The following is a 13,548-nucleotide window of genomic DNA, read 5'->3' on the forward strand; positions in this document are numbered from 1 at the left end:
ATATACACTACGTGGATTAGATATTAAATAAACTTAAGATTAATTATTTTTTGGGATTGTGGAAACTAAAAGGAAGTACGTTAGTTGATCAATCTTTTGTGGAAACTGTAAAGTAGTACATTGATTGATTCAACACCCCAAGACTCTTTAACTTAAAGTTTATTTAAGGTCTAAGTATTTGGAAAGAGTGATTGGATGGTATATTGGATATCAAATTGAGAGACAAATTTCATATATACAAGGCTTGATTCAAATTTGTGTGGTTGTGGATTGAATAAAAAGAATTAAGTTGTTGTGCATTATCAACAAAAGATTAAGTTTTCATTAAAGGAATTAAAAGAAAATTTTAAAGCCCAATTCACCCCCCTCTTGGGACTACACCTTTGGTTTTCAAAGAGAGCTTTTCTAGCTTGGTATAAAAGATTGAGAGCATGTTTTTATTTATTTATTGAAAAATGGATTTTTAAAGTGTAATGTAGATAAAATTAACTTTACTATAAAAAATAGAGATAAAGACATCTTAAATTTTCATGTTTATGTTGATAATATTTTTTTAATAAAAAATCAAACACCTTTTAAAGTGGTGAAGTTATTAAGAGGGCAGATGGTGGATTGGTTGTGAATGGACTCATTATGCCAGCCCCAATCAAAGGTGTATAGATATGAACAATGAGAGAATTATAGAAGTCATAGAAATCATAAAAAAGGGAAAGAAAATGAGGGAAGTGACGGTAAGGATGGCCTAGTCCTACTGTTAACCCTCAAACATACACATACACTCAAACACTTTAAATTAAGAATTTAATCAGGCCTAGTCCTACTGTTAACCCTCAAACATGCACATACACTCAAACACTTTAAATTAAGAATTTAATCAACCAAATGTAAACATTATAAACTAGGCTATGATTCACATGTTTTAAGGATTTTGAAAAAGGTGTATGGTTTGTCGAGAAATTAAATTCCAATTGTTCTTTCACAAAGGAATCAAGTTATATGCTGAAAACATGCTATTTCAAATATTCAAGAATGTAAGTTCTATTGTTAGCATGGCAATATTCTCACAATTGATATATGAACAAGTGAAATAATATTGAAAACTAAAGGATCTTGGTCACTTCAGTTTTTTTTGGACTTCAAGGTCAGTTGCTTGAAGAATTTAGAAGCAAAATTCCAGATTGGCAGTAGCGGTTTAGTCGATTGAATCAATGACTTCGGTCGCCTGAACACCCACAAGTTTTGGATAAAATGTAGGAATTCACGAGCTATTTTCAACTAAGATTACGAGGCTTCAAGAAAGAGTTCACAACCAAATAAGGCTTAAGGAAAATAACAATCTTACCAATAAAATCGTTGGATGACTTGATATGATTCACCATAAACTCATATCATAGCAGAAAAATCCTTGGAACAAGCATTAAGCACAATGAAAGAATGGAACTGTTGTGTGTATATAAAAATGGCCGTGTGGGCGTAGTAATGGTGGTGGCCATGTGAATGAGGGAGGGAGGATATGGTGATGGAGTCACTGGTTAGACAGTGGTCTCTCACCGCTTGACCTCTAGAGAGAACGACGTAACCTCACTCTGTACTATCAATAGATTGGACAAAGCTTTCATACTCAACAATGGATTTCTATTCAATATTTAAAAATTAGCTGATTTTAGTCTTACAATGACACAAGATATAAGCTAACATGGGGGAAACAACACATTATCTTCTTACACACACATGGGGGGACAAGGCATGAGAAAACAAACATGGGAAAACTAAATAATAAACACTCACAACTTACTAAACTCACACATGCTGCTTAGTTGACTTAAACTTATTACAAATTAAATATGAAATATATGTCAAGAGAGGGCCAATCCGTGTGGAGCCCACAGATTGTGTGGGGCCTACATGGGTCTTGGACTCAAACTTGCCTTGGCATATCAACTAGGGTCTTCATGCACTGAAAGTCTTCACGTAGTCCATGTGTACCTACAAAAGAGTTACAAACAATAATGGACAACAGTAGGTCGTTCACGTGTCACCATATCAGCAAAGGAGTGGACATCGGGAGGTCATCCAAGAATCACCATATCTACAAAGGAAATGGGTAAGGCATGTTGATCCCTATCATCTCTCCTGGGCTAAAAAGAAATCTTCTCCAAAGGAAGAGAAGCGATGTACTGGGAATACAATTCCGGGTTGAGATGAAGGAGGTCCTCTTTAAGAATCCAGCTCTTCTTAGAAAGCAGCTTGCCTCTTTACTTGACCAAGAAAGTTTAGTATGATCCTGCTTATGTGAACGTTGTCTTTTCATCCAAGATCTCTTCAATCTCAACAAGGTTCTTTGTATGGGTAAAGGTGGAGGCAAAGGTAATTTTGGGGTTTCAGGTTCAATAGGAGTGGGAAATGGAGTATGATCACTTGCAAGGTTAGAATTTGAAGGCTTCACAAAAGATGATGCTTCAAGAAATGGGGTTAGATCTTCATAATTAAACATGTGACTTGTACCAAAATCAATAGGAATATCAACCATGTTAGCATTAGAACTAATTTTCATTAAAACTTTGAAAGGTCCCATATTTTTAGCGTGAAACTTTCTTACCTTTCCTAATGGAATCCGTTTATGACGAATACGGACTATAACCATATCACCCTCTGAAAATTCTTGCGACCTGTGATGTATATCAACACTAGATTTATAATACTCACTGTTCAAGTTAATTTTCATTTTCATTTCAATGTATAGATCATGTATGTGTTTTGCAAAAGCATCAGCTTATTCACTCACTCTAGACTTTAGGGGTAATGGGATAAGATCTATGGGCTTCCTAGGTTGGTATCCAGTGACAACCTGAAAAGGAATCAATCCTATGGTTTTATTCACTGAACTATTAAATGCAAATTCAGTCATAGGAAGACACAAATCCCACAAACCTATGTTTTCAACCACGAGACATCTCAATAGGTCACCTAAACTCCTATTAACTACATCAATTTGCCCATCAGTTTGGGGGGTGGTAGGCACTAGAAAACTGGAGTTTGGTATCTAGTAATGCCAATAAAGCTCTTTAGAAATAAGTTATGAGCTTCACATCACTATCAGAAACAGTGGTTTGGGAAACTTATTCTTGTTGGTAATCTTGTTGATTTCTCTACTATGGATGCACATACTCAAGGTTCAATCTTTCTAAGGAGTAAGAAGGACAAGACATGCACACGAGCTCATACTCTCTTGAATAAAACACTTACTTCTCAGCTCATCAACTTGCCTTTTCAATTCCTCATGTTCTTTAGGATTCATCCTACAATAAGGCAAGTTGGGTAAAAATGATCTTGGAACAAGGTCTATGATGTGCTAAATGTCTCTTATGGGAGGCAATTTGGAGGTTCAGAAATAACATCCTCAAATTCAGAAAGTTTGGGTGACACCTTAGGTGGTGTCTCATGTTCGGGAATAGAGGAGTCATTCTCTTTACTCACCACAACATGAATACTTTGTGTGTCTTTACTTTCTTGCTCAAATTACTTTTTGCTCAAAATATGTAACGAATTTCTTTTTCTTGTCTTGCTTGTCCTTTTTTTTTTTTTTTCAATTTTAGGCTCAAGGTGATTCAAGACAATATTTTTCCCTTTACACTTAAAGGTATAGGTGTTGCACGACCATTATGTGCAACATCAAGGCCATAAAGCCAAAGTCTTTCTAAAAAGAGATGTGCAACATCCATAAGGAGTACATCACACCAAATCGCATCTTCATAGTTTGCAATTTTGATGGGGACTATGCATCTATAGCTTACAGGCATTGTTGCTGCATTTACCCTAGCAACCTTGTAAGGATGGGGATGAGATTCGACTTTCAAATTCAAATTTTCTGAAGCTGATTTTGAAATTATATTCATGTAACTTCCTCCATCAATGATAATTTTGCAACTTTTATTCCCACACTTAATGTTAGCATGTAAAATAGAAGTGGGCGTCAATCCTCTTATTCTTGAGGAGTCACCATGATGCATCTTACAACATTTAGATTAGCATTTTCATCTTCCTCAATTGACAAATCATACTCACAAGCTACTTCTTCGAGAATATAAGGTTGTTCTTCTCTCAAACCTTCCTCTTCATCCTCTCTTTCAATTGCCAAACTTCTAGTTGGGCATTGCTTAGCAAAGTGGCCTCTTTTTTGACACTTGTAGCACACATTATTCCCAGAACTTTGTTTTGAGGACCCATTCAAGGGTGCCTTTCCATTGTCTAGTAGTTGTTGGACGATGGGATTGCTATCTCTAGAAGTCTCTTGACCCGTGTTGGTAGGTCTAGTCTTCTCATATGATGTGGCTTTCTTTGATAAGTGCCATTGGCAATGCTTCCAAATTTTCTTCACATTTGAATTTTACTCATTTGCTTATAGTCATATGTCAAATTAAATGCATGCTCTAGGAAATCAATATGATGTGGAAACAACTCTTTTCTTAACTCGGGTTTCAAGCCAATCCTAAATCGGAAAATTTGTTGGCTAACACTTTCTTCAACACCACACCTAATGAAAAGTTCATCAAACTTGCTCATGTATTCGGTTACACTCAAATTTCCTTACCTAAGGCTATAAAGTTGGTCCATGAGACGTTCTTTATAAGAAATTGGGGCATACTTTTCTTTTCAACCATTCTTTCATTAAATCCCAATGCTCAATGGGCCTATGACCAATGCGAGCTTCTTATCTTTTGACATTCACCCAATGAAGCTTTGCTTGCCTGGTCAACCTCATCTTTGCAAACCTCATATGATGTGGGTCATTCATCTTATACCAATCAAAGTATTAATCCATTTCAGCTAACCAATCCTGAAAAAAATCTTTGCATCCATTTGACCATCATATGTAGGGGCTTTAATTTTTACTCTCTTCATCACATCCATATTCGGATCATGATTTTCCCTACGCTATGGTCTCCTTGGTTGAAATTCCTTTTCATGATAATCCTCATCAATCTGGTGTTGAACATAAGGGTAATGACATTGGAACCTTCTAGGAACATTTGGCCTTTGTGGGAGAGGAATGAGAGGTTGGAGGGTTGTTTGGCTCTCTAGAATGATGGGAAACAAGCTTATTGTCAACCTCAAAGGACTGCCCTAGATTTTTTGGGAGTGGGTTAGGACCTAAACTAGCTTCTAATATCTCAATTCTTGCAAGTGCATTGGTCAAGTCTTGGGTGTTGACCTTATAGGTCATATGCCATTTTGATAATGACAAATATTTTTGTATCTTACTTACGCTCTGAGTTTGTGTGCAGGTTCATTCTTACATCATATGGTGGCATATGGAGATACAAGGGAAATGAGTTTGTGTGTAGGTTCATTCTTACATCATATGGTGGCATATGGAGATACAAGGGAAATGAGTTTGTGTGCAGGTTCATTCTTACTTCATATGGTGGAATATGGAGATACAAGAGAAATGAAGACCAAATTGTTTTTATTTGTATTTAATATTTTAATCATTTTTGGTCTATAATAATTATCGGTCTGTAATAATTAATGCATTGCATGCATGGTAGGATTATATGCTGAAGACCATAGATTGACCTTGGGGATCACCTTTGGTCGACCGGCATCGGATTTTTGGGGTTAACTCTCAAGGCCATGATTAAACGTTGGACACATCATGACTAAGTCCCTTAAGCCAAAATTGTAAACACATACAAATAGGGATTATATCATATAAGGTCAAAAGAAGAAGAAAAGTTTTCAAGAGACCTCGGTCGACTGAACCATCAGCGCTATAAATGCCTCGGTAGACCGAACGTCCAGGAAGTCAACTTTTGACTTTGCTCGGCTGACTAAACTTAAATTGAACTAACTTTCCTTAATCGACCAAATGCTTAAAAGCCACATTTCCACTGTCCCCGGATGACCAGATGTTGAGTTTAAAATCCCCCCCGGGCAACCAAACCTTGAGCATTTGGAAAATCGCCTTGGCCCTGCCACCCGGGCTATTCCTTGGGCACCCAAACTCAAAAACTTAACTTTTCTATATGTATCGATTCGGGCGACCGACCCTAAGGACCAGGAAACCGAAACTCTTGGGTTGCCTTATTTTTTACCTCATTAAACTAGGGTTATTTTTAATTAACTTTCATTAAACTTTTCTAAAATGACCTTTATGTCCGCTAATGGTTATAATTCATTGAATAATTAAATATACCCATTCATTTGGAGAGATTAACTGAGGATTAGCAACATAATTAGCAAAAAGCTCTCTATGATTTTCTTGAGCCCACATTGCACATCCTTCATATTTCCAAACCAAATTTTTTATACTCTTTCATTTTACTCTTGCTAAATCTTTTTAAAATAGAGAGGTATATTTTTCTTGTGCTCCTTTCTTGCAAACTAATTGCAAGTTAAAGTGAGTTTGATTCTCACTTGTGTAAGCTTACATATATTGCTCTTGAAGTGTTTTATTCTCATTGTCTTGCATTGTTTGATATTTTTCTTGGAGAGTAAAATTAGGGTTTCTCTTAATATATTAGATTGATAAATATTATTTGAGAAGAACTCTTGTTAGCTTCTGAGTCTTGGCATCTTCATTGCCAGATTCAAAAGCTCGCTTGCATTATTTGATACAAATACTTTTGAGTAAGCTAGAACCCTAATCTTAGCAGTGCTAAATATATGAAAAACATTGTTGTTGAGATTTCCACTTAGAGATTCATGATTCCTTTGATTATATACTAATTATAATATTCTAAATCAAAGGTAATCACTCTCATGTATACACATGTTCATATACATCTTTGGAGAGTTCAAATCTTGTTTAATCAAATCTCACTTGAGCATATATTCTTATTATTTGTGAGTGCCTATTTGGATCATAATATTGTACAAATCTGCTTGTGTTAGAAGTATCTTTCATTGTGCGCAAAATTATATTGATCTATTGTATTCGAGGCGTGACATGAGGGGGTGTTGATCTAGCTCATAAGGATTGTTTGTAAAGGTTGGGGTTAGCCCTGATAATCTAACCTAGGGTTCTCCTTGCCTCGTAAGTAAAGGGTATTGTATCCGATGTTGCTCAACCCATTAAGTGAGCAATAGTGGTAATCCTCGGTCTTGCGAGCTAAGGCGGGGACGTAGGCACATTTGCCAAACCCCGACAAAATTTTTGGTGTCTCCTTTAATTTTCTTGATTTGCATTCTATTGCTTGCTTAATTCTATTCATCCACTAAATATTCTGAATTGTGAATTATTGGGAGATATTGGAACTGTATTGCTTGTGTAGAGTATTGATTGGTTTATCTTTTCTGCAATTTCATACGTGTGTAGACTGCCCTTAGGTTGAGATATACTGAACTGTTGATTATTTAACCTAGGAAATTTTTAAATCTCCAATTCACTCCCCCTCTTGGGATTACACCAAAGTCAATATTGGGTTAAGACATGGACTTGGTCTTGTAGGCCATCTAAGAGTGTATCATTGTCCATATCATTCCTACGACCATGATAACGATTCCCGGCTCGGGTTGTCATCAAATTACAACAACTCAAGGCACAGGGGAAGGCTAATTCTACCAAGGGAAATAATGGACTTTAAGGGTTTGCCTAATCCAACCTAGGCTCTGATACCAAGATGATGTAGGACAGGTAAGGGTGGCCAAGTCCTACTGTTAACCCTCAAGCAAGCACATACACTTAAACACTTTAAATTAAGAATTTAATCAACCATACATAAACATTATAAACTAGGTTATGATTCACATGTTTAGAGGATTTTGAAAAGGTGTATGGTTTGTCCAGAAATTAAATCTCAATTGTTCTTTCACAAAGGAATCAAGTTATATGCTAAAAATATATTATTTCAAATATTCAAGAATGTAAGTTCTATTGTTAGCATAGCAATATTCCCACAATTGATATGAACAAGTGAAATAATACTAAAAACTAAAGGTTTTGAGTGACTTTAATTGCTTGGACTTCAGGGTGAGTCACCTGAAGAATTTAGAAGCAGAATTCCAGATTGTTAGTAGCGGTTTAGTCGACTAAGCCAATGACTTCAGTCACCTGAACACCCACGGGTTTGAATAAAATATAGGAATTCAAGAGTTGTTTTCAACTAGGATTACGGGGCTTCAAGTAAGAGTTCACAACCAAATAAGGCTTAAGGAGAAAGAGCAATCTTACCAACGAAATCGTTGGATGACTTAATATGATTCACCACAAACCCACTTCATGCCCTAAGTTCAACTAGTTAGTTCATTTCGGAACTTGAGTGTCTAAATCATGAAAATGAGGTCCAAATTAAACAAAATTGGTTCTAACATTTCTTAGGGATGAAAGGAATGTGAGAGAATTTTAGATTCCTAAAAATTCCATGCGGTTTCAAAGGCATGTATTTTGAACCGAAGTAGCCTTTCATAGTCCAACTACCTCGAGTCTCCAAATTGGGAAAATGAGGTCCAAATAGAGTGAGATAATTTCTAAAGCATTTATAGGGTAGAAATGGATTTGTGGGAGTTCTTGGCGTCCAAAAATTACTAGCGATTTCAATGTTATGCACTTAGAACAAAAATTCCTTTCATTGTTTAAGTATTAGTTCATTTCCGAACTCAATTGTTCAAATTGGGTGAATGAGTTCCAAATTGAGTGGAAATAGTTCTAAAACACCATGTATGATTAAAGGGGAAGTGAGACCTTATAGTTTCTAAAAATTCCCCCAATTTCAAAATTATATACTTATAACAATATTGAGATTTTAGCTTGTTTCTTATATTGTTTTAATTGTTATTTTCTCATAAGTTTGAACAATTTTTGGACATTATTTATTAAGTTTAACGCTACTAATTCTTTTGTTTATTTTTTAATTTTGCAAGTCGAGTCTTTAATAGATATGCTTCATTCTATTGATGCTAATGGAGGGAGAAAGATGATAACCACTTTTTGTACTTTTTGTTTTGTTGTTATGCATATATGGTGATGAGGAGATATTTGATTACGCGCTTAAATTGCGTAATTAAGTGTTTTAATTCATGCATTGAGACCCATATTTTTAATTAAATACCTGATTATTTTCAATATTTTAACATCGTGTCCTATTTATAATATTTGGGTTTTATTGAGTAATTTATGAATTTTTTGTATTTTTAATAGCTAGAAAACTATTGGAAGCTATAACCGATGCTACTTCGTAATCTGTGCGTAATTTTCCTGTTTGAACTCTGATCGAGACAATTCAAAATGCTGTAAAAAGCTAGGAAAATTGTCTACTACTTTTGTGCTTTGATATTTGAGAGATACGGGCTCTAGGATGGTCAAAATTTCCTTTGTTTGCTGAGAAACAAAAAGAAGAAAAATGGAGGAACAAGAAAAGAAGAAAAAAAAAAGAAAAAGAAAATAAAGTTTATTTTTTTGGTTGACTTGACCCGGCCATGCAACCGGGTCCTCTACTCTGTGTGAGTGTCTAGGGCTTTGTAGGTGGGGGCTTTAAATCATCTTTTTTCCCCCTCTTCTTTGGGGGGTTACACAGACCCACACGCCTTCTTTCTCTTCAACTCTCTCTACCCTTCCTTTCTCACCCTCTCAAGTCTCTTCTCTTCCCTTTCTCTTCTCTCCCACTCTTGGCCTTCTCCGAATTCTCTTCTCTCTAATTTTCCCTTCACTCTTCTTTCTCTCCTCCGTCCCTCTAAATTTTTTCTCCCACACACACAGTCCGATCTCCCTCTCTAATCCTCTCAACTCTCCTTTCCTTCTCTCTATCTTCTCTCCCTCTCCCCTTTCTCCTTGTCTTCCTTGCTGCCCGTGAATACCCACAGCCCTGCACAGTTGCTTGTTCTTGCTACCGTTGTTGCACTAGAGAAGCTCCAGCCTTCTTCCATTGCTGCCTTGCCAAGAAGACCCAAGCCATGCATTACTGCCATAGCCGCCACCGCTCCTTCATTGATGTTTCAATCGAGAGCTGCTGTTGCTGTTGCTTGTCGCCGACTCGAGATCCTCTCCTTTGTCATTGCCGAGGCTACCCCTGCTATTCCTCACTCATGGCCAGATGTAGCTCCTTTAACGGCTAGCTTGCTATCTCTCTCTCTCTCTCTCTCTCTCTCTCTCTCTCTCTCTCTCTCTCTCTTCTATTCTTTCTTTTAACTTGTTAATTGAATATTGTTATTTTTCATAGGATTTCACTTAAAAGTTTTAATTTTTAATTCTTGTTGGATCTTATTATTAAAATTTATTTATTTTTCTTCTTTTTCTTATCTAATATTATCATTAGAATTAGTTTATGCTTGGGTTATTTTTTGGTTAAAGTTCAGTTTGATCTTTTAAAAAAAAAAGAAAAAAAATATTTTATTTAGGACTTAATTTTTTGTTTTCTTTAAGAATTATATTTTGTTGGGTTCTCTTTAAATTAAGTTTAGTTTAATTAAAGTCCAAATCTTTATCATATTTTTGTTTATCATTTAATTGTTAAAGAAATAAATTTTCGTTCTTCATTTTGTTAAAGTTTATTTCTTTTATGTTGACTGAGGTTGTTAGAATTGCATGCTTTAATTACGTAGGAAAGTTATCATCTTTAGTGTTTTTGTTCAAAGTTCAAACATGGATTTTAATTTTTGCCTGACTAATTAAATGTAGGATTTCCGTTTCTTGTTATAATTTAATTAGTTTGTGTTAGGATTTAGATTTTAAATTGCACATTTTTTTAATTCATTAAAGAAATCTTAACAAACTAGAAAACCTGAATTTGAACTATATTCAGTAAATTTTTATTTTCTTAATTTTTTTTGGAATTACAGAAGTTTGGAATTAAAGTGCATTCCCTAATTAAACGATATGGCCCTTGGGCTAAGTATTACACGACAGAACTCCTATACTTAGGATAGCTTCCGAGCTGCTCATTTTTTGAGTGAGTTAAGTTTTTGACGTCGTTACTAGGGAATTTCAGTTTTAGTTTCAAACTAGTGTTTTTCCCGTTATTTTAATTTTTCTCATGAAAAAAAAGAAAAAAAAATAAGTTTTGAAAAAATATGGCTGCACCTACACCATGCGCGCTTATAGATTTTTTGCAGCCCACACGAACCACACAACCATATTACATCATATTGCCTAAGAATGTACAGAACTTTAACATTAAGTCTAGAATGATATCTATAATACCTCAATTTTATGGGGTGGAGTGTGAAAATCTATATCAGCATTTAACTGATTTTGAGCTTGCATGTGTTACATTCATAGATGAGGCTATTACTAATCAAGCAATTAGATTGCTTCTATTTCCTTTTTCATTGAAAGACAAGACGTTGTTTAATTCTATTAGGCCTAATTCTATTTCTAGTCGGGCTGATATGCAAAATGAATTTCTGCATAAATTTTTTCCCTTACAAAGAACTCAATTTTTACAAGAACAAATGAGTCGATTCATGCAAGGAGTTGATGAGACATTTCATGAAAGTTGGGAGAGATTTAGAGATCTGGTTAACATGTGTCCCTACCATGGATTTAAATCATGGTGTCTGGTCAACTATTTCTACATTGTGTTGACTTTTGAATCAAAACAGTTCGTTCATACTATGTGTTTAGGATATTTCTTCGACAAGGAGCCTAATGAGGCATTGGATTTTCTGGATCATTTAGCTGACTATGCTTAGCAGTGGAACACTAGGATTGACAGAAGACCAATTGCAGCTCAACCATTGAGAGCAATACATGGTGGAGAGTGGTATGAAATGAAAGATGATTTTTATGTTGAGGCATGTCTAGCTAACCTTAACAAAAGATTGGTTGCTATGGAGATGGAAAAGGAGAATAATATAGAGCAACTTCAAAATCAACCTTCCCAGTCCTATGCACCCCTTTATTAGCTATCATTTCATCGGGCTGCCCTTCAGCATTCGTATCAGCCACAACATATCTCTCAGAGCTATGCACCTTTAGGAGTTCAATCTAATGCAGCACCTGCCACACCGAAGAAGTCTCTTCAGGATGCTTTTCAGCAGTTCATGTAGATTCAAGTCACAACTAACAATCAATACACTTAGGCCATAAATTAATTGCGGGACACCATTAATGAGATGAGCACGCAGTTGAATATCTTAGAAAAAAGGGAATTTCCTATCAAACCTTAGCCTAATCCTCAAGAATATCAGCACCATAAACAAAAAATGCATAATGTTTCTCTTGAAACAGTGGAGACCGCTACTACTTCGAGAAGTGGAAAAGAAGTTTCCCAACCTAAGGTACTCATCGACAGACCAATAGTTTTCCCGACACTTGAAGTTCCAACTGAGATAGATGAGGTCAAAGAAAAATAAGAAGAAGCGAGCCCAAAATAAAAAAAGTCAATTAACATAGAAACCAAGACCAATAAAGAGTACTAACCTGTAGTACCTTACCATTAGAGATTGACAGCCGTGAAACTATCATTCCCTACTGGAGTAAATGTCAAGGAGTGCAATGTCGAAGCAAATCTCCGTAGTGGTATGGTGATGGGTACACCCGATAAAGTGGCTAAGAGTACTGGTGAGAATTTAACTTTCAAGGAACCAGGTAAACATTTTAATGTTGATGCTTTTGAAGAACCGAAGGTAACTGTTTTGACACCTTTGCCTCAAAGAACAGTTCTTAAAGAAGTGAAATCCTTGGAAAATATACTGAATAAAGATCCCTTGTTAAAACAAGGAAGGCAATCTGCACATGTTTTTTTTGGTACCTTAGAACATATTGATTTATTTGAGGCTAACTTTTGTGTAGATAACAAGAGTGATTCATTGCGGTGACTCAAATTTAGAGACTCGCCGGTTCAATTTATAAACCTGCACCCACCAGATAAAATTCCTCCAGAGCCTCTGCTAGATAGACTGTGATGTTTTTCTTTCCCTTCTTTTCATTTTGTTTTACCTTATTTTCAGCTAAATTTCAGGTACATTTTTCCGTAGTTCAGTTTTTATTTTCCATTACTTCACCACTCAAGTACGCTCTACTTCTCTCGTGCACATCTTTTCTTTCTCCCCTATGCTTTCACATTGGGGACAATGTTCCACTTTAGTTGGGGGGTGATAATTTGCATATGACACTGTGCACGTTTACTTGTTGGGTTTTGTATTAATTAAGAAAAACAAAAAACAAAAAACAAAAAAAGAAAAAGAAAGAAAGAAAGAGTATTGAGGATAGATGATTATGCCATGATTGACACTAACATATACCCTTCACATACTTGCATATAACCTAAGAATTATACACTCGAATCATTTATGTGTAGTTTCTCTTTATATGGCTTGTAACTCCATGAAGAATTGATTGGTAGTTCATTCGTGTTAATTTGGCTTTATAAACTCTTGTATTTACATGACATCTCATGAGGCTAAATAGAAACATTCACGTGATTCATTGAACTTAGGGTTCCTTGTGAGCACTAAGAGAATACCTGTGATGACTATGACACTTAATGAGGTATCCTTGAGCTATATATCATCATTTTGAGCGTTAACATCAAATCAGAGTTCATGGAACTCAGTTCTCTTTTCTTCTGGATGATTCTTTGTACACTAGTCTATGGTTTTTGACCTGCT

The sequence above is a fragment of the Malania oleifera genome, chromosome 7 (assembly GCF_029873635.1).
Source record: "Malania oleifera isolate guangnan ecotype guangnan chromosome 7, ASM2987363v1, whole genome shotgun sequence".
Taxonomy (NCBI): Eukaryota; Viridiplantae; Streptophyta; class Magnoliopsida; order Santalales; family Ximeniaceae; genus Malania; species Malania oleifera.